Below are 19,546 nucleotides of genomic sequence, written 5' to 3'. Positions count from 1 at the left end.
TGCGCATTCTGTATATCCATTTCTATCAGTGTAAAATGAAGTAAAGTGAATTAAAATTAGAAGTTTCTTGACAGTAAAAGTTAAAGAGAGGTGAATTAAAGTAAACATTTGTGTCAGTGTAAGTTAAAGTGAGGTAAATTAAAAATAAGAGTTTATTGACAGTCATAGTTAAAGTAAAGTGAATTGAAAATAAAAGTTGTGTGACTGTGTTAATGTTGAAGTGAAGTGAAATAAAAATTTTGTGTTAGTGTATGTTGAAGTGAAGTGTCTTTTTTGTAAAAGTTTTGTGACAGTTAAATATGAGTGAAGTGAATTTCAAATAAAAGTTTTGTGTCAGTAAAATGAAAATAAAGTGAACTGACAATAAAAGTTTAATGACAGTGAAAGTGAAGTGAATTAAAAATAAAAGTTTTGTGTCAGTAAAAAAAAAGTGAAGTGTAATGGAAATGAAAGTTTTGTGTTAGAGTATGTTGAAGTGAAGTTTATATTATATAAAAGTTTTGTGACAGTGAAATAAAAGTAAAGTGAATTAAAAACATGTTTTGTGTCAGTGAAATGAAAGTGAAGTGTAGCGGAAATGAAAGTTTTTTGTTAGCGTATGTTCAAGTGAAGTGTATTTCAAATAAAAGTTTTGTGACAGTAAATCGGTGTGAAGAAAATTAAAAATAAAAGTATAGTGACAGTGGAAGTGAAAGTTAAGTGAATTAAAAATAAAAGTTTTGTGTCAGTAAAATAAAAGTGAAGTGTAATTGAATTGAAAGCTTTGTGACAGTTACATAGGAGTGAAGAGAATTAAAAATAAAAGTTTTGTGTCACTAAATCAAAGTGAAGTGTATTTTAAATAAAGGTTTTGTGACAGTTAAATAGAAGTAAAGTAAATTAAAAATAAAAATATAGTGACAGTGGAGGTGAAAGTGAAGTGAATTAAAAATAAAAGTTTTGTGACAGTGAAATTAAAGCGAAGTGTATTTTAAATAAAGGTTTTGTGACAGTTAAATAGAAGTGAAGTGAATTAAAAATAAAAGTATTGTGACAGTGAAATTAGAGTGAAGTGAATTAAAAATACAAGTTTTGTGACAGTGAAATAAAAATGAAGTAAATATAAATAAGTTTTGTGTCAGTGTTAGTTGATGTGAAGTTTCCTAAAACTAAAAGTTTTGTGTCAGTGAAATGAAGTAAAGTGAATTGATAATAAATGTTTAATTACAGTGGAAGTTAAAGTAAAGTGAATTAAATACAAAAGTTTTGTGTCAGTGTTAGTTGATGTGAAGTTTCTTGAAAATAAAAGTTTTGTGTCTGCGAAATGATGTAAAGTGAATTGATAAGAAAAGATTAGTGTCTGTGGAAGTGCAAGTGAAGTGAATGAAATATCAGGGTTTAGGTCAGTGAAATGAAAGTGAAGTGTAATGCAAATGAATGTTTTGTGTTAGCGTATGTTGAAGTGAAATGTATTTCAAATAAAAATTTTGTGACAGTTAAATAGGAGTGAAGTGAATTAAAAATAACAGTTTTGTTTCAGTAAAATGAAAATAAAGTGAATTGACAATAAAAGTTTAGTGACAGTGAAAGTGAAGTGAATTAAAAATAAATGTTTTGTGTCACTAAATGTAAGTGAAGTGTATTATAAATAAAAGATTTGTGACATTTAAATCGAAGTGAAGTGCATTAAAAATAAAAGTATAGTGACAGTGGAAGTGAAAGTGAAGTGAATTGAAAATAATAGTTTAGTGACAGTTAAATAGGAGTGAAGTGATTTAAAAATAAATGTTTTGTGTCAGTAAAATAAAAGTGAAGTAAACTGAAAACAAAAGTTTAGTGACAGTGAAAGTGAAATTGAAGTGAATTAAAAATAAATGTTTTCTGTCAGTAAAAAAAAAGTGAAATGTAATGGAAATGAAAGTTTTGTGTTAGAGTATGTTGAAGTGAAGTGTATTTCAAATAAAAGTTTTGTGACATTTAAATCGGAGTGAAGTGCATTAAAAATAAAAGTATAGTGATAGTGGAAGTGAAAGTGAAGTGAATCAAAAATAATAGTTTTGTGTCAGTTAAATAGGAGTGCAGTGAATTAAAAAAAAGAGTTTTGTGTCAGTGAATTGAAAGTGCAGTGTAATGGAAATGAAAGTTTTCTGTTAGCGTATGTTAAAGTGAAGTGTATTTTAAATAAAAGTTTTGTGACAGTTAAATAGGAGTGAAGTAAATTAAAAATAAAAGTTTTGTGTCAGTGAATTAAAAATGAAGTTTAATGGAAATGAAAATTTTTTGTTAGCGTATATTAAATTAAAGTGTATTTAAAAAAAAGATTTTGTGACAGTCAAATAAGAGTGAAGTGAATTAAAAATAAAAGTTTTGTGACATTTAAATCCGAGTGAAGTGAATTAAAAATAAAAGTTTAGTGACAGTGGAAGTTTAATTTAAGTGAATTTAAAATAAAGGTTTTGTGTCAGTAAAATAAGAGTGAAGGGTAATGAAAATGAAAGTTTTGTGTTAACGTATGTTGAAGTGAAGTGTATTTCAAATAAAAATTTTATGACAGTTACATAGGAGTGAAGTGAATTAAAAAAAAGTATTGTGACTGTGAAAAATAAGTAAAGTGAATTGATAAGAAAAATTTAGTGACTGTAGAATTTATAGTGAAGTGAATTAAGTATAAAAGTTTTGTGTCAGTGAAATGAATGTTAAGTTAATTGATTATAAACGTTTAGTTATAATGGAAGTTAAAGTAAATTCGCTAAATCGCTAATGAAATCGTCGCGAGTCATCCGGAAGTGACTTTCTCGTTTTCAGGTTCGGGTCGTGAAATACTTGAATACCGCAATGCGAATCGTGTTGAGTCGTCCACATATGTCATCTTTCTTTTTTGTCTAATCCTTCTGGTCATGCTTATTGTATTTAGGACCTTTAGGTTTTTAATCCTACTGGTCATGCTTGCTTATTGTATTTAGGACCTTTAGGTGTTTAATCCTGCTGGTCATGCTTATTGTATTTAGGATTTTTAGATGTTTAATCCTACTGGTCATGCTTGCTTATTTTATTTAGGACCTTTAGGTGTTTAATCCTGCTGGTCATGCTTATTGTATTTAGGATCTTTAGGTGTTTAATCCTACTGGTCATGCTTGATTATTGTATTTAGGACCTTTAGGTGTTTAATCCTGCTGGTCATGCTTATTGTATTTAGGATCTTTAGGTGTTTAATCCTACTGGTCATGCTTGATTATTGTATTTAGGACCTTTAGGTGTTTAATCCTGCTGGTCATGCTTATTGTATTTAGGATCTTTAGGTGTTTAATCCTACTGGTCATGCTTGATTATTGTATTTAGGACCTTTAGGTGTTTCATCCTACTGGTCATGCTTATTGTATGTAGGATCTTTAGGTGTTTAATCCTACTGGTCATGCTTGTTTATTGTATTTAGGACCTTTAGGTGTTTAATCCTGCTGGTCATGCTTGCTTATTGTATTTAGGACCTTTAGGTGTTTAATCCTGCTGATCATGCTTGCTTATTTTATTTAGGATCTTTAGGTGTTTAATCCTACTGGTCATGCTTGCTTATTGTATTTAGGATCTTTAGGTGTTTAATCCTACTGGTCATGCTTGCTTATTGTGTTTAGGACCTTTAGGTGTTTAATCCTGCTGGTCATGCTTATTGTATTTAGGACCTTTAGGTGTTTAATCCTACTGGTCATGCTTGCTTATTTTATTTAGGACCTTTAGGTGTTTAATCCTGCTGGTCATGCTTATTGTATTTAGGATTTTTAGATGTTTAATCCTACTGGTCATGCTTGCTTATTGTATTTAGGACCTTTAGGTGTTTAATCCTACTGGTCATGTGCTTGGTTAAGTAGACAATGAATGTGCGAGATGCAAGATTGGTTACCTCCTTGTGGTGCATCTTGGAAACAAGATCATTGAATTTTTTGTAATGTATAAATTAATAATCTGCTTTATTAAGGTAGTATACATAACAAAATTTTCAGTGAATTTGGCTGAATACCAATCATATATTGTTATAAATAATCGCAACATCGCGAGTCATCCGGAAATGATTGTCTTTGTTTTCAAGTTTGGGCCGTGAAATTACTCTATTTCTGCAAAGAAAGATGGCAATAAGAAGTCCCAAAATCGCTAATCGAATTATCGCGAGTCAACCGGATAATTATTTAGTGTATGTTAACGTATGTTAAAGTGAAGTGTATTTTAAAATAAAAGTTTAATATCAGTGAAAGTTAAAGTGAAGTGAATTTATAGTAATAGTTTAGTGTCAGTGTTAGTTGATTTTGTTTTTAATAATTTGAAATTTTTTTCGTCAAGTAATAAGTACCACACTTAGAAACAAAAAGTAGAATAAAAAATGTCATAAAATGTTCTTAATAGTTAAAAGTAGACGCACATTATTTATTTACAAATAATGAGAATTGTGTTTGAATTAAAAAAAGATATAAATATGCACTAAAAACACAATTTAAATTAAGAAAGTGTAATTTTCTTGAATGCATCACAAGAACATTAATACTTTTTAATTTAATTGACTGAATTAAAATGATAAATTAAAATTAATTAAATCGAATTAATGTTAATTAATTGTTTTGTTAATATTATATTTATTGAATAATTGATACATAAATTGGAAGAAAAATTACACAGTAAAAAGAAAATCTTATTTTAAGGCACGAAAGCTGCCTTAAATTAAGATGCAACATTTTTAAGACAGTCAATGTTGAATTTACGCACGTTTTTCGTATCCTTTAACATTATAGCAGACAGTGTTGAATTTAAGGCAGCTCTTAAATTAAGATTTACTTTTTACTGTGTACTTAAAAAATGAATTTTTTCAGCCTATTGTTGAAAGTCTCAAGGAGTCTACTAACTGAGGAAAGAAGATACAATAAAGATGCTTCAGCATACTCAATAAAAAAGAAATTGGAGGGATCTTCGACAAGTCAATCAACCAAAAAAAAAGATAAGTGTTTTTTTTCCAAAATCTTTTTTAACTATTAAAAATAAATTCAATTCAATAATATTGTAATTTCCTTCCTTTTTGAATTACAATTATAAAAGCAAATTGTAGAAAAAATATTAATTCCAAACGACTATTACACGGAAAAGTTCTTGGGCGAGTCGCTGTACCTGTTGTGGTGGCGCTGAGTGACCAGTACCTATGGTAAAGTGACAGCCCCATTTTGGTAGCTCATTTCACCCACAGAGACTGCTGCTTTCCTACTGTGGGGCGTCAGAGCTCTCTTGTGGGGCATCAGAGCTCTCTTTAGAGAGAAAGCAGAAAACCTTTTCTGTGGGAGGCGAGTGAGAGACGTCTGCTCGCCCAAAAACTTTTCCGTGTACTCTTTTTCAGAATCATAATTTACTGTGAGTTAATGACGACGACGACGCCGAGGGGGAGGAGAAGGAGCACAACAAATGGATGAATCGTTACACTTTTACAGAAGGTTTGTTATTATAAAATGTTATACACTTTTTTTATATAAAAATTTACTTCAATAAATAAAAATATTACTATTCTGTTTTCAGAATCAACATCTACTCCAACTTGATGACCGGCAAAACAACTTTATCTTCTCTTCACGTATCAATACATAAAGACACTATATATATAATTATAATAATAAGGAAACTTTTATTATATTATATTTTGAACGCTTGTCTAATTGATACGAATAAGTGACTTACGATATTTCTGTACACTACAATTGTTTTGTAATGCTTTACACTAGACATCATTCAATAGGCGCTGCTCACGTGGTGCCCTTATCTTACGATTTGGCCAGGGTAGGCTCTTCTGACGTGAAGTCCTATGTTGGCGTAATGTTGTCTCTTGTAATTGATCTACAAGATTATTTGTATCCTGAGATACGTATTTTCATTTTTTAAATAACGGGCTCTTGACTTGTTCTTTTGTCCTGCACGCATTAGGCTATATGCCTTTTGTAGAATTCTCTCTACTGGGGAGGTTCGTCGTTAAGCCATTTTTTTGGCACAGGTATATATAGTGTATGTAGCAGTTTATACGCGGGGGTTTAAAAAAAACAAGAAGCTTTGAAGTAGGTCAGAACCGAATCGGATGAAAACGCTAAAAGCGTTTTGAAAATCGAGGTATAAAACTTGCTGATTTCGGTTACAGCTCTTGGCGAAAATCTCGGTACTTTTTATTCTCTCTCCCTCTCTTTTTTCTCTCTTTCTCTCTCCTCACTCCTCGATCCTGCTAAACTTGCAGCGGTCTTGGCCTGATTGCGAGAAGCGAGAAACTCGCGCAGGCCTCTCCAGTTTTCAACTCAATAAGCACTTGATTAAAATGTGCTCGAAACCCGGTACAACCCCAAGTATAATTTGAAAATGAGACGTTTTGAGAAAGTTTAAATGTGATATCGCTATTACTTTGTTGTTTCTTGCTCGACTATAAAGACCAAAAGGCAATATTGCTATTTTCAGTGGTTTCCCACTAATGAATATTTCCTTTAGCTTTTAGCGTGTTTAAAAAGTGTTGAGAGAATTTCACCCCTCTCCGGAAAACTTTTGCTTTTTCAATAATAATAAATTTTCAAGACGAGGAGAATATTTCATTAGGATTTCAATTTATTTTTCCTTTATTATTGGGAAAATATTCTCAAGATTTTATGTTTTTTTTTATTGTTTTATTTTTATTTAAAAAAGTAAATGAGATTTTATTCTTATCAATTTTATCCTTCAAAAACATTTTGATAATTAAAAAAATGTTATTGTGAGTTTAGTTAATTTTTTCAATTATCATTTTTAGTAAATAATTTTCAGAGTATTACATATATATCTTTGATTTATATAATTTTATATGCTAATAAATTATTTATTGAATTATGCAAAATCATTTAAAGTGACATTCACAGGTGTTAAAATTAAAAGTACATATATATTTGCAATAAAGTTTTGTTTTAAATCTGAGAAAATATTTGAGAATTATAATTTCTGATATTGAGATAATTTGATTTTTAAATAAAATGTAAATTAAAAATTATTGATATTTCATTTTTAATTATTTAAATAAAAATCCAAAAATATATGGAATTATAAAATCATAATATACAATGAAATGGAAATTTACAGTGACAAAATTCAATAATTTATTAAGAGTTTTGAAATTATTAGATATTGAATTTTATAGAATTTGGTATAATTTTGGAGTAAAATGAAAAAGATTGTAAATTATTGTATAAAATTGTAAAATGTAAACTGTAGGAAATGTAAAATATTTTTGCAGCTGATTTATAAATTTGAAAAATTGTTTTCAAAATTTCGAATTTTGTTTTTTTTTATTTTATAACTTTTTTTTCGGTAATTTGAATATTAGAAACACATTTGATGTTCGATACGATGGCTTAACGATCCGATACCTAACATTCATAACGCTAATTAGCTGTCGATATCAGTCAAAGTACCAGCAGACTCGCGTGAATGCCAATCTGTCATCGCTGCACGCATATGAACGTATAGAACTAAACATTGAATGAGTTTTCAACTTTGTACTATATATTGATTAATTTCTTTTTTAGGTATACTGCAATTTGTTTTAATGTTTAACTATTACGAACATTTTATGACACTTTTTATTCTACTTTTTGTTTCTAAATTTAGTTCGAGACCAGTCTCGAAGTGTGGTACTTATTACTTGACGAAAAAAATTTCAAATTATTAAAAACAAAATATTAATATTTTTTCTTTTTTTCAGGAATAGTCAAATAAACTGTGAAAATCTCCGCTTGGGCAAATAAGAAGGACCATAATAAAGTAATGCATTGTGCATGTCGACTATTTTATATCTTTTGCTGCTGTAGCATGCCAAGCATTCATCATACAATGTGAACAAACAAGGTCTGTATTCGTTTTACTTAAAAAGTTATTCCTTTTTACTGAAAAAGTTCTGAAACATAACTTGTCACTTAGTTGAAGGGAAAAAAGTTATTTCCTACACATATATTTATATATCTATATCTATCTATATAATATTTATCATTAGAGTACACATTCTCAATTTAATATTTATGTTGCCAATTTTTCATATATATTTTTAAAAAATTGTTCGTAATAATTTTAGAATTTTGAAGACATTTTTAATGAGATGAATTTTTAGAAATAATTTCAAGAAATATTAAAGTAATTAATAATTTTCGATTCATTTCTCTTTTCATATACTGTGGCTAAAATTAGAAATAGTCGCGGGTGTATAAAATAAATGAAATGTGATGACAATGATTTAGACGGAGAGATTATTGAAATTCGATAGGAATATGGAATATTCTTATCGGATAACTAAAACGTTATATATAGTGAACCGCACGTATAGGATTAATGAATTAATTAAAACAGCTAAACCACTATACAATATTTTACCCAGTTTAAACTATTTTAAAAAGCCACATTTTTTAGTTTGCGCAATTGAAGAGAGAGAGAGAGAGAGAGGAAGTTAAAAATTTAACCCACATTAAATATATTCTCCAAGTGATAACTATAGTGAATGATTCTTTTTTTTTTTGTAGAAAAGAATTTTTAAAATTTTTTAATTCTTTAATATCCATTAATCGTTAATTGTGAGTATATAAATGAGAATTTTCGCATATATCATATTCCATAGATTCAGCACATTTATTAATAAATGAAATTTTGCTAATTCAGTTCTCGTTTATAAACGAGTAATGGAAATTAATGTACAATATATGCCGAAAATGATGTCAATAATTAACTGAGGTTGAACCACATTTAATTAATGCGAGCAATTGAACTAAATAACTGATAATAATATATTGTATTGCTATTTATTTAAAAACAAAAGAAATTTCAAATCATACATAACATTATAGGAAAATGGTCGTCACTAACCACAGTATTTGTGAAATGTAATCGAAATTTAATAAAAAGAATAATTGTGTTTCTAGTTAATTATTGTGGCTAACTTCTGACTGCCTTTTTTAAAAATAAAATTAGCAATTTTAAAAATAACAGAATTTAAAAATTTTCTAATTTAAGTTTTTGTTGAAAATAATAAAAAAATTCTATTTTGGAGAAATTACAAATAATTGCAGTAATTCAATTATTTTCAAAAAAAAAAAAAAATTCAACTATGGGACCATTCAAGTATTACGTAAGCATTTAAGGGGGAGGGGGGTCTACCTATTGCTTATTTCCATTAGAAAAAATGGCGCTAATGCATATAAAAAATCTTACATGGGGGAGGGGGGGGGTCTAAAAACCTGATAAATATGCTTGAATGGCCCATATGTTCAAAATTTAAAAAAAATTCTGGTAAAAATCCCAATTATCTTTATAAATAACAAAATTCTTCTCCAAAGTTAAATTATTTTCATAATGTGTCAAAAAAAATTCTTGTCCTAATTTCAATTATTTTCAAAAATTTTTCTAATTTCAATGATTTTCAATATCTAAGATTTTAATAAAATTTCCCAAAACGAATTCAATTATTTTAAAAAAATTGTTTGTTAGAACTAAAATGGAAATTATTTTAAAAAAATTGTTTGTTAGTACTAAAATGGAAATTATTTTTAAGAAATTGCTTGTTAGAACTAAAATGGAATTTTTTTTAGTTCTAATATAAGTGGAGTGACAATTTTTTTAATACATCAACTCGCTGTGTAAATAATTGACTTTTTTATTTTTCAGTCTTGAATGTAAGTTTGGAGAGGATCAGAGCAAGACGACTATCTTTATGAAGGAAGTGATTTAAGGAAGCATGCAAGGAAGCAATTTCGGTCAGTTCATTTTTTGAAATGTTTATATTTTTCCTATAATTTGAAAACATGAGTTGAGAATAATATTCGAAAACTAGTGAAATGAAAATATTTTTTTTACATCTAATGCGAGTGGAGTGACAAATTTTTTTCTGGTACGTCAACTCGATGGTGAATTCCACGATAGTGACAATTGTTTTCTTTTTTCGGTGTATAAACGCAAAAGCTCAAGTACAATAAAATTCCGACTCAATTAACAGGACGTCAGATGCCATTAATAATCTCACGAGTTCCGTTTCTTTTTCGAAGTTCAACAGTCAAGCTCGAGAAGGAAAAGAGGGAGAGTTGAGAAAACAAAAAAATGAGAGAGCAAGAGAGAGAGAGAGAGAGAGGAAAGTTGGCAGAGGGAAAAGCGAAAAAAGAGGTTGCAATGTAAGCAAATAGTCGTCTTATACCCCTCTTTCTCTCCGTCTTTACATCCAAGCGCTACCTTCTTTTTCTCCCATCATCTACTACCCTTTTGCTGCAATTCTCTCTCTTCCTCTCTCGTCTCGACTTCAACATTCACCATTGCAAAAACGACGTCACGATTCAACGCTCCCAATGACTTTTCTTTTAACCTAAAATATACACTCCATAATGTAATAATTTACCAATTCGAATACAGTAGGATCTTTCAATAGTGCAGTTCTGAACAGTGCAGTCATTAGTGAGTTGAGTAGACAAGGGGTTTCGGGGGTAAAGGGAAAGGGAATCTGTGACGTCAAATACAGTGCCGTCGCTCATTTGATTATTTAGTATCATTTAGTGGTGCCCGGTATTTAGTAGTGGGGGACCCTTAATTTTTTTGACACGGACCTGAATGTTTTAGTTTTTGCACGCTTCGAACAGTGCACAATATTCCCGACGACTGCACTATTGAAAGATCCTACTGTATATACGGTTATTGGGGAATTTCAAACGAATATTTTCAACATTTGACTCTTAAAATAAGGTGGACGTATATGTATATTTGTTTGCCAACACTGTTTGATCTTGTGTACAAGAAATATTGACACATCTTTGTCGAGAGGGGAGATTTCGGAATATTGAATGGAGTGCGCCACCTTGAAGAGTAAATATTTATGTCTGATTAGGAAAATTCTTCTAAAAAGAATTTACAAATCCTTCTCGTTTCATTTAGGTTTTTTTTACGTTAAGTATTATTCTTTTTTGTATTAAAAAGAATTTATTCTATGATTGACTCATTCTTGACTAGTATTTTATATTTAATAATAATTAAAAAGAACGTAATTCGCATCTCTGGCGGGATTAAAAATTCTTTTTCTATTTTGGTTCTATGTATACGTTAATCAGTAAACGTAACAAGAATTGAGGATTCAATTTATAACGACGAAATGGAAAAGTAGATTATGTGGGATGAATGTAACAACTTTCATTTTATCCACCCTGGATACGAAGTTGTGCGAAGGAAGACATGAAACGGAAATTTGTTTTATGTGATGTGAAAAATAAATTTTATGCTTAAAATTCTTATTTACATTTCGATGAGAAGCACAGACACCCACGCTTTATTCTTTTATTTAGTGAGGATGATAAATTTTTGGTGAAAGCGGAAAACAAAATTATTTTAAAAATTGAATTTTAAGATTTAGTTTATACGCAATTTAGGGATTTAGGAATTAAATATGGAATTAGTTCTATAAAAATAATATAATTTCTTTAATTGATTGATAAAAAACGGTGATTCTACTTTAATAAAATTGAAAATAAATATTGTTTTTTTAAATAACTAATGTACGACCTATTTGCAACCAATATGGACATTTTTTGATACTATTTTTTATTTCTAAATTTAGTCCGAGACCTGCAGTACTTGAAACTATTAACTTCTGAATTTGTTCTTCTACTCTTATGTTTTTTAATTTGTTTACTTACACATACCTGACTTACCTAAAGGTTAAAGTAAAATTCAACTCTGTCCTTGCATACACTCTAGAAGGAATGTTTACTTTGTTAGAAATACTTTCCTAAACCTCAACAAACATAAAGAAGCAGTTCAAATTTGATAACAGAAGAAGTAAAATTTCATTTAAACTAGAATTAGATTTGTTTTCATGATTCAAAGGTTATTTATCTCTTGTTAAATGGATTAAAGTATTTAATTAATTTAATACTTTTTAATTTAATTGACTGAATTAAAATGATAAATTAAAATTTATTAAATCGAATTAATGATAATTAATTGTTTAGTTAATATTATATTTATCGAATAATTGATACATAATTTGAAAGAAAAATTACTTAAAAAATGAATTTTTTCAGCCTATTGTTGAAAGTCTTAAGGAGTCTACTAACTGAGGAAAGAAGATACAATAAAGAGGCTTCAGCATACTCCAGGTTTCCGCAGAATAAAAAAGAAATTGGAGGGATCTTCGACAACTAAAGGATACTGTAGATGAAAGTATTCTACAGCAGAGGCTTGGAGGAAATTTCAAAAATTGAATGACAAAGTGTCAACTTTAAAAAAAAATTGGTAAAAAATAACAAAATTTTTGACATTGAAAAATAATTGAATTAAATATTGAAATATTAATTTAAAAACTTTTTTTTTAAAGGTTGTCAGTCAAAATGGAAAAGCAGGAAGTCAATCAACCAAAAAAAAAAAGATAAGTGTTTTTTTTCAAAATCATTTTTAACTATTAAAAATCAATTCAATTCAATATTATTGTAATTTCCTTCCTTTTTGAATTACAATTATAAAAGTAAATTGTAGAAAAAATTTAATTCCAAACGACTATTACTCTTTTTCAGAATCATAATTTACTGTGAGTTAATGACGACGACGAGGAGGAGGAGGAGCACAACAAATGGATGAATCGTTACACTTTTACAGAAGGTTTGTTATTATAAAATGTTATACACTTTTTTATATAAAAATTTACTTCATTAAATAAAAATATTACTATTCTGTTTTCAGAATCAACATCTACTCCAATTTGATGACCGGCAAAACAACTTTATCTTCTCTTCACGTATCAATACATAAAGACACTATATTGCTAAATATAGTATATATAATTATAATAATAAGTAAACTTTTATTATATTATATTTTGAACGCTTGTCTAATTGATACGAATAAGTGACTTACGATATTTCTGTACACTACAATTATTTTGTAATGCTTTACACTAGACATCATTCAATTGGCGCTGCTCACGTGGTGCCCTTATCTTATGATTTGGCCAGGGTAGGCTCTTCTGATGTGAAGTCCTATGTTGGCGTAATGTTGTCTCTTGTAATTGATCTACAAAATTATTTGTATCCTGAGATACGTATTTTCATTTTTTAAATAACGGGCCACGGACTTGTTCTGTGGTCCTGCACGCATTGGGCTATATGCCTTTTGTAGAATTCTCTCTACTGAGGAGATTCAACATTAGGCTTATGCCTTTTGTAGAATTCTCTCTATAGGGAAGTTCCTCATTAGGCTATATATCTCCTTTGTAGAATTCTCTCTACTGGGGAGGTTCGTCGTTAAGCCATTTTTTTGGCCATTTGCAGACCTTTAATTTATTCATTAGTTTATACATCAAAAACACACCTGAGTATCACTCGGACATTTGAAACGTCAATTTTTTTTACAGTTTTCTTATTATAACTGTATTCCTTCCATACGTAGGGTAAAATTGATCGTTTATAAATTTAGAATAATTATTTTACAACAATCATTTATGCACTAATTCTATTATTGCAAATAATGTAATTCAGAATATAATATTAATCCCAGAACTTTATTGCGATAATTACTAATTTTTTTATAGTGCCCGTTTATGGTTATATTATTAATAATTATTCACAATACATAATTATAATAATTATTCATCGCTAAATTGGACAATATTTTACAATTAAAAAGTATTTTGGTATACATTTAGTTTAATCGAATGAAAATAGAATTAATTTTTTGGAATTTAGGCAATTTTTTATAGAATTGATTTGTCAAATTTTTGGAAATTAATTACATAAGTAATGATTCTGGTAGTGACATTCAATATCACGATAACAATCGTGCGCGGTATCCATTGCTCCATATATACCCTAAACGGGTTGATATCGTCGTCCACCTCTTCGTGACAAAAACAAGACGAATGGACCGGCCATCTAGAGCAGCTGAAGTTTAATCGAAATGTCCTTTTGACAAAAAGATTCAGAGATTGGTTATAAGTCACGGATAATTTTCCAACTCTCATTGTGCATTCAAGAGACGAACTTAATTTCAGATTAAAATATCAAATTTAAATTTAAATAACTCTGACCCGTTTTTTTATATATAATATATAAAATCTTTTTTTCTTTTTTATGCAATTATATATGCCCCCACTCTGTTGGTGTATGTTAATAATATATTTGTAATGATTTTATTCCCCTTTTAATTAGAATTTCAATTAATATTTAGTACCTTTTTTCTATTTTTGATGATTAATTTAATGTGATTGAAATTTTGATGTTAAATTTTTTTTCTTTTCATATTTTTATTTGAAATGAGAATAAATTATACTTTGAGAATTATAATTCTCGTATAATTTGATTTTTCGTTTTCGATGAATTTATTTTTAGTATTTCTGTGATTAAAATCAAAGTTTAAAATCAAAGAAATATGAGAGAGAAGTTATGTTGGATTTTCTTTTTGAAGAATTCATAAAAAATGAGAGGGGTGGATAGATTTGAAATTTTCATAGTGTATGAGAAAATTTAGCAGGTATCCAAGCACATGAAGCCGCTTACTTGGTGTCTGACTGAAATATTAATTTTCTACTTTCCTTCCCTTACACCTTTTTGGTTCTTGATGCTTGCATTTTCTTTTCTCTCGACCTCAATAATGTGAAGCTCGCTTCTTGACTTCTTTAAGATGTTGTCACTCAAAGAATTGAATACCTTTTTTATCGCACTTTTGGATTTTTTTTCTCTTAGGATGCTTTTTTGAAAACAAAAAAATACATGTCTTTTTAAAGATAACGTGCTCTTTTTAAAATATGATTTTTTAAGAAAACGTGATTTTTTAGTATTTTTTATAAAAGGATTTCATTGGTTAAAAAAATTGTTTTAATAGAAACAGTTGGTTTTGTTCTGACAAAGCTAATTATTTGTAATAGAAATGTAGATGGAACATTCCTAAGGAAAAATTATTTGTTTAAGAATAGTTTATTTGATTTAAAAAATAACTTGTTTCAAGTATAAATATTTATTTGATAATAGGAAAGAATTCAATAGTAAAGAATTATTTAATTCAGATAAATATTTTGAGTGTAGTGATAATTATAATAGTAATAGGCAAAAATTCTCTTGGATGAATCTCTTCTTCAATAATATTAGTCATATTACTCTTGAAATCTAATTTTACTTAAATATTTAAAAATTAATTAAATTTTAAAAGAGTTGCGTTTACAATTTTCATAAGTAGATGTTTTAGTTAAAAAGACTAAAACAAATTGAACTCGAAATTGACTCAGATGTCGAATTTTCGATATTCGAACTAGGCGAAAAAATTCGAACAGTTCGGTTCGAATTATTTTCCACAGCTCTAATCGAAATTTCGTAAAATTAAATTGTAAAAAAAAGAATTTGAAAATTCTCAAAGAACTTTTTCAACAATAATATTTTTAAAAAATTGATTTAAAGAAGAATTTTGAAAATCTTAATTTCTATGAAAAAATAATAATTATTAAATATTTATTTAAAAATTAAGTTCTTTAGAGTCAGGGAAAAAGTCAAAGTTTTGTCTGGAAATCAGGGAATTATTTAATTTGGTAAAATATAAATGTATTTTAAAAACCTTAAAAAATTTTCCGTCTTTAACCTGGAAAACCTGGACAAGTCAGGGAATTTGAAAAGAGCAAAAGCATGACAACCCTGTAATTAATAAATTATATGTTATTTTTAAATTATTATTAGTTACTTTTAGCTAAATGTTTAGTAGAAATATTTTTGTTTATGCCAACAACTACTTTTTTCCCTATCTTTTTTGTAATTTTCACTATTCTCTAAAATTGAATTAGTAAAAATGTTTACTAATTTGAATTAGTAACTGACTTTTTGCTTTAGAATTAGTAAATTTTACTAATAAATTTGTAGAAATTACTATTTAATAGTAATTTTTACTATTTCAAAAGCAAAAAGTCAGTCACTAATTCAAATTAGTAAACATTTTTACTGATTCAAATTGAAAGTTTTTTTTATTAGTATAAATTATGAGAGTAAAAATTATTTTCTTTTTTATTTTTGAATTAATGTAATAAATATGTTTAGGAATATAATCTTCATTTATAGTTACGAAATACCTAATTGGAATGTCTTGTAGTTCATCTTAGTTACAAGGGTTTGATCTTCCCCGTTAAACACATGAAAGCATACCAATCCCTAATGCCCCACAACCAATATACTAATTTTCCTAATTACCAACTATCTCAAAAATTTAGTGTACCATTTCCCGAAATACATTCCCTCTAATGAGCTCATACTCCTTCCTCTGATTATAAATTAATCAGAAAGAAAAGAAATTAAAAAACCAAAAAAAATTTTCTAATTAAGGCAGACAGTTTTTTCTGAATTATTTCTATGTCTTCAATATTACACTGAAAAATATTTAGTCGAAAAACTCAACTGCCATTCTGGATTCAAGAATTACATAAGCAGTGTATGTTTTTAAAGTTTAATTTTTAAAAGTAATGAAAATAATTTTTAATCTCAAATGAGATTGAATATTAATTGTAAATGGAAAATCGTTATTGTTAAAGTCCACTCAAAATGGAAGGACGAAGGATGGACCGAGGACAATGAGGAGGAAATGGTCTGACTAAATGCTGCCTTTACTACTTCACTGAAAAACTTCAGGATCTTATAGAAATGCTGCCATAGATCTTCAACACTTTCAATAAGGTATTTATCAGTTTTTTCGAATTCTAATATAATATTCAATATAGTGCCAACTTTGACTAAAATTGATTGATTAGATCCAAAAGAATGTCAATTATAATTGGACAATCGTTAACTCGGAGTTAACCCGGGGCAAGTGCCGAAAACAGCCTTTGTCGACAATAAGCTTTGTGCTTTGATAACATCTTAGATAAATATACAAGATGCGGCGAGGCGTTAGTTTAGGCACATGGATCCAGGGCGGCGTCTAATAAGTTTTTTTTTCTGACCCCGATAAATTTGGTCTTTATTTTTAAGAATAAGAAATTTCAAAGGAATGAAATGTTAATTAATATTTTTTAAATATAAAGTATAAAATGGAGAAATTGTTTAATGATTTTCGTATTTAAAATAAGTTGATTACGCACTCTCTCAATTTTAAACTTATATATTTTAAAAAAGACAATAAACATTTTAATATGCAAATACATAGTGTTCTAACCAATAAAATTTTATTTTTGTTTTAGTAGTACAAAAATGAAAGAGGAAAAGGAGGAGGAAATTCCAATAATTGAATGACAAAGTGTCAACTTTAAAAAAAAATTGGTAAAAAATAACAAAATTTTTGACATTGAAAAATAATTGAATTAAATATTTAAATATTAATTTAAAAACTTTTTTTTAAGATTGTCAGTCAAAATGGAAAAGCAGGAAGTCAATCAACCAAAAAAAAAAGATAAGTGTTTTTTCCAAAATCTGTTTTAACTATTAAAAATAAATTCAATTCAATATTATTGTAATTTTTTTCTTTTTAATTAAAATTAAAAGCAAATTCTAGAAAAAATATTAATTCCAAACGACTATTACTCTTTTTCAGAATCATCATAATTTATTGTGAGTTAATGACGACGACGACGACGTCGAGGAGGAGGAATACAAGAAATGGATGAATCGTTACTCTTTTACAGAAGGTTTGTATTAATTTTTTTTATCATAAAATGTTGTTATACACTTTTTTTATATAAAAATTTACTTCAATAAATAAAAATATTAGTATTCAACTAAGGAACTGGGTGGTTAACGTTCTTTAAGTTTTTAATCAATTTTCTTTTTCAGTGTGACAATTCGAAAATTGTCGAAGAAAAGAATAAATAAGGAGAAGAAAAGAGGTCCCAGCACACTGCCGTGTTTTTTTTTTTTATTTTTTTTTTGTAGTTTACTTAGACTATTTTTTATTTTTTTTAAATTTAATTTAGTCTATTTTTTTCCATTCTTTTTTAAATTTTTATTTCACGGTTCCGTGTAGCCCCTGACCTGGCGCAGAAGTGCGATCAAAAGCCAGGGATCTTCAGGGGTGGCCCAGAACGGGTGATGACGCAGGATAATCCCATCGCCACAACGTGGGCTCATCATCCACCGGGGGAATCGCAAAAATGGTTAATCACAAACTGTGATACCATTAAAAGTGAGTCGATCAAACAGTCGGCTCAATATTACCAAATTCAATTTTTATCATTTAACCTTCTCTGTTTGACGAGTTGTTTGATTTTATTTTCTTCATTATAAACTTTGTGAATATTTTTTATTCTTTTTAAAAAGTGAATTAAAATTTTATAATGATGGATTTAAAAATTAAATTAAACTCAATTAAAATAAATTTAGTTGAATTAAATTTAAAAATTTGTCTTTAAACAGGGAAGGTATTTTAACAACATGGTGACGCCACTGACAAAATATATTAATTTTGTAGTATTTTTTTTTATTAAATTATTAAATTTACTCTAAAAGTAAATTAATATTTTTGGAATTATATTTTAAAGTATTTTCTATTGCTAAATTATTAAATTTAATTTACGTAAATTAATATTTTTGTCAGTGTTATTTTTATTGTTCTATGATTATCTTTATACATTGGTACCTCGATCGAGTGTCGCTTCTATTTTTCTGGTATTTTTTTTCTAAAAAGAGAAGGCCCTTTTAATACAAGTATAATTATTTTACAATTTTAGTATTTTTTTGATTTTTATTAACTTTAATTTTATCATTTATTGAAAATAAAAACTTAAATAACAAAAAATATTAATACTTAAACGTTAATGGTCACTAAAGTTAACATATGATGTTGTTTTGTTTTTGATCGAGTAGAGTCTATAGTTTTTAAAAAAGTTTACTCGATAGAGGTTCCAGTGTAGTATTTATGTTATTTGTATGTATTGTTATATTTGTACTTGTACAAACAAGTACACTTTTATATTGCTAGTGTTTGGAATGAGCTCAGGTGACGGATGCGTCCCGGGACGTTACGGTGATTCCACAAGCTAAAGTCGTGTGGTTTCGCCTATCCCTAGTTTAGGCCTTTTGCACCTGGGCTTTATTTGTTATGACGTTTGCTCGTATTTAATGTCATTAGGTTAATTAAAAATAAGTTTGAATTAAATAGACGATGAAATAAACGAAAAAAGAATCGGGCAGGTAGAGAAATCGGGAAGGTAGGTTCTTTTTTTTACAGTTCTTTTTTTACAGGTGCGGTTCGTTAATTAGAAATAGGTTTACAATAAATAGACGCTTAGATAAACGAAAAATAATCGGGAAGGTAGAAATCGGGTAGGTAGAACTAGCTCTGTAGGGAAAATCGGGAATATTTGCGACTCATAATCATTTGAGTCACAATTACTGGAATTTACCAGCAGCGATGGATCTTTTCGGCTCAAAATTTGAGCCACAATTACTGGCAGTAACCAGTACCGATTGATCCTTTCGGCTCATAATTTCAGCCACAATTACTGGAATTTACCAGTACTGAAAGATCCCTTCGACTCATAACTTGAGTCACAATTACTGTATTTATCAGTAAAATTGTGAGTACCTTGCATGAAATTTATTTTTGTCACCATGTTGTTTAC

At 28.3% G+C, this 19,546-nt stretch overlaps 1 long non-coding RNA gene across 1 annotated transcript; it reads left to right on the top strand.

Moving 5' to 3' along the window:
* The first annotated feature begins 5,081 nt into the window (after positions 1 to 5,081).
* On the top strand, positions 5,082 to 12,122 carry LOC122507070. Its single transcript, XR_006302082.1, has 3 exons — positions 5,082 to 5,441; positions 5,524 to 5,992; positions 12,051 to 12,122. It is a non-coding gene; the product is annotated as an uncharacterized LOC122507070 (long non-coding RNA).
* The last annotated feature ends 7,424 nt before the right edge of the window (positions 12,123 to 19,546 follow it).

The sequence above is a fragment of the Leptopilina heterotoma genome, unplaced genomic scaffold (assembly GCF_015476425.1).
Source record: "Leptopilina heterotoma isolate Lh14 unplaced genomic scaffold, ASM1547642v1 Lhet_114, whole genome shotgun sequence".
Taxonomy (NCBI): domain Eukaryota; kingdom Metazoa; phylum Arthropoda; class Insecta; order Hymenoptera; family Figitidae; genus Leptopilina; species Leptopilina heterotoma.
Note: the sequence above shows the minus strand (reverse complement) of the source record. Positions and strands in the feature narration are given on the sequence as shown.